This window comes from Danaus plexippus, chromosome 17, assembly GCF_018135715.1.
Source record: "Danaus plexippus chromosome 17, MEX_DaPlex, whole genome shotgun sequence".
Lineage (NCBI taxonomy): Eukaryota > Metazoa > Arthropoda > Insecta > Lepidoptera > Nymphalidae > Danaus > Danaus plexippus.
The window spans coordinates 2508012-2511706 of NC_083548.1; positions in this window are offsets into that span (position 1 = coordinate 2508012).

Sequence of the window (3695 nt, forward strand, 5' to 3'; positions counted from 1 at the left end):
ATTGTACAGACGGTAGTAGAAAAATGTTGCGTCCCTGAAAATGTTGTCAGGTATAAAAAATATTATATTTTCCTATATGAAATAGAAATTTTTAGGATATCGGAAAGGAATATTGTGATAAAGATATCAACAAAAAATCTCAATGGATATTTCAGGACTAGTATCACAACAAAGTGTGCGGACGAAAGCAAAATGTTCCGAACACGCGAACTAAACAAAAAGAAACCAAAGTCCACAAAAAAAGAAAATGTCGCCCCAGATGATGAATCAGAAGACTCTTCTTATTCTGATTAGAAAAACAAAACAAACAAATAACATGAGATAATTAAAAAAAAAATTGTCAGGTAATTAATTAATATCATTACTAAAATATATGTTAAGTGAAGGTCTGTTACTTTTATTATTTAAGTCGTTTTAATTATTTTTCAAAAACAGAAACAAACTTCGTATTGAATACGCTCTTGACGTAATATATTGTTGTTTTTGGTTGAAAGTCAGTTCAGTGTTGACGATATATATAGTAAATGTTCTCGTTTCATCAACATCTCATTTCATCTCAATAAAGGAGACCTCGCGAATATTCAATTCTATGCTAAGTATGTTTTTTTTTGTTTACAGACATAAAGACCCTTTTTTTGTTTACAGACATAAGGACATAAGGACCAAATAAGACGGCGTGTTAGTTGCATAACTCTGCCGCTGGCAACCCCAGTTGCACTCTAAAGCCTTGATTAAGGAGGAGATTTAGTGTATAATTATATTTTTTAATTATTTATAAGTATATTTTGAAATTGTGCTTGTGAACATGTAATGTTTACAGATAATTAAAATACAAGATCTTGTCCATCATGTTTTATTCAATAATCCTTAATACCTACGGCTTGCATTTCTTAGTACGCTTTATTAACTGGCGTGTTCAAATATTTCTCTTAAGTATGTATTGCAACATATTATTTCAAATCCAAAATTATTTTAACGTAGTCCTTTGTTAATTTCAAGAAAGTTTAAAAGTTCCTAAGAAGTTCATAAGAATTGAGGATGTACCTGATAAAGAGACAAAAGAGTAATATAATGGAACCCCCAAAGCTACCCGATGGCGAGCTGATTTGGTCAACCCTGTTGCGAATATTGGTCAGTGTACACTCTGTATCTGAGGAATTAAACACACTTGTTGTCATTGTGATATTTTAACTGTGGCTGTAGTGTTAAATATCGGTAAGTTAAAATTTTAAAATTTTTCAATATTTAAATTTTGTACCTGCGACATGCAATTGAGAAACTTCGTAATTTCATATGTTTTAGTTTTGTCTAACTTCGTGTTTATTAATAGCAAAAGTTATTTATAAATTTGTTAAGCAATAGTTATTTTTTCAGTTTATAATGACATCCGTTATCATAACATCTGAAATGGATGCGGCACTGGCCTTATTGGATTTACACAGGAGTAATAATGGTAAATATTTTTTCCCAATAATAAATTTAAAAAAGTCTAGTTGATTTTTTCAGTATTACATGGCTACACCAAAAAATTTGTATGTATAATGCAATTTTATTTATTTCAGATAGAGTTTATTCCCGGCCTATGGCCAACATGGTTGGGCCTGTTCATATTGGAACAATTTTAAACAATTATGTAACTTCCAAGGTATAAAGAATAGTAGTAGTTATTTTATTTATGAAAAACTATTAACGATTTTTGTGAATACTAATAAACATTTCACTAATTTCAGACATCGCATTCACCGAGTACCAGCCCTACCGCTAAGACAACCGCCGAGCAAAAATCGTGGAATCTTTCGCCAGGAAGAAAACACCAAAAGCAACCAGTCCCCAAGAAAAAAATAACATACGAGGTGGCCACCCAAACGGATTTTGAAGTTAAAGTACCTCAATTAGAAAAAATGGAAAAAGTTATTAAAGATTTATGTACCAAAATCGAAGTACTGAAAGCGAGACTTAAAACCAAAAAGCCAGAGACCCCCTCAATTACAGATTCATTCGAACGAATGCCAGACTATTCGAGTGACGACTATTTCAGACCACAACCAAGAAGGAGATCTAATAAGCGTAAAAGAAATTTGACAGTCACCGCAGACTCCGTAAGTAAAATTAAAAAGGATATAAGTAGTCCTTTTCACCATTGGAACTTTCTAATTAACATATCCTTTCAGAGTTTAATGGGAGATTGCGATTCTACATTTAATAAAGACAAAGATGATTCTATAGAGAACGATGTAAAGCGAATAAAAGCATTGACGCCGAAAAATAATCTTAAGACTAATAACGACTCGGTAAACCAAATTATTTGTATTAATTATGTTGTTTATGTTATTGCTATATATGCTATAATATTCCTAAATTTATAGGTGCCTATCGGTGATGGAAATGCTGTGGTCCCGGCCAGGCTTCTTAAGCATATGGATTGGACTTCATACACAAACGCTACAAGAAAACTACTAACTGCTGTATTTTCGAGAAAGTCAGTAGAAAACTCTAATTTCATATTAGAAAAAATCGTTCCAGTGTACTAAGTAAATAATAATTATATTTTCAGGGTACTGGCAACCCACTCTTTAACTGGAAAACCTTCTCCAGCATTTCCAGACAAACCGGCTAAAAAGAAGCTGGATCCAAAGTTGGTAAATGACATTGTACAGACGGTAGTAGAAAAATGTTGCGTCCCCGAAAATGTTGTCAGGTATAAAAATATATAGAATTTTTTTTTCTATATCAAATAAATATTAAATATATTTTGTAAAGGAATATTGTGATAAAGATTTCAACTAAAAATCTCAATGGATATTTCAGGACTAGTATCACAACAAAGTGTGCGGACGAAAGCAAAATGTTCCGAACGCGCGAACTAAACAAAAACAAACGAAAGTCCACAAAGAAAGAAAATATCGCCCCAGATGATGAATCAGAAGACTCTTCTTTTTCTGATTAGAAAAACAAAACAAACAAATAACACGAGATAATTGAAAAATACTAGTCAGGTAATTAATTACTATCATTACTAAAATATATTTTAAGTGAACGTCTGTTACTTTTATTATTTAATTCGTTTTAATTATTTTTCAAAAACAGAAACAAACTTCGTATTGAATACGCTCTTGACGTAATATATTGTTGTTTTTGGTTGAAAGTCAGTTCAGTGTTGACGATATAAATAGTAAATGTTCTCGTTTCATCAACATCTCATTTCATCTCAATAAAGGAGACCTCGCGAATATTCAATTCTATGCTAAGTATGTTTTTTTTGTTTACAGACATAAAGACCCTTTTTTTGTCTACAGACATAAGGACATAAGGACCAAATAAGACGGCGTGTTAGTTGCATAACTCTGCCGCTGGCAACCCCAGTTGCACTCTAAAGCCTTGATTAAGGAGGAGATTTAGTGTATAATTATATTTTTAAATTATTTATAAGTATATTTTGAAATTGTGCTTGTGAACATGTAATGTTTACAGATAATTAAAATACAAGATCTTGTCCATCATGTTTTATTCAATAATCCTTAATACCTACGGCTTGCATTTCTTAGTACGCTTTATTAACTGGCGTGTTCAAATATTTCTCTTAAGTATGTATTGCAACATATTATTTCAAACCCAAAATTATTTTAACGTAGTCCTTTGTTAATTTCAAGAAAGTTTAAAAGTTCCTAAGTTAATACCTATAAGAAAAGGAACTC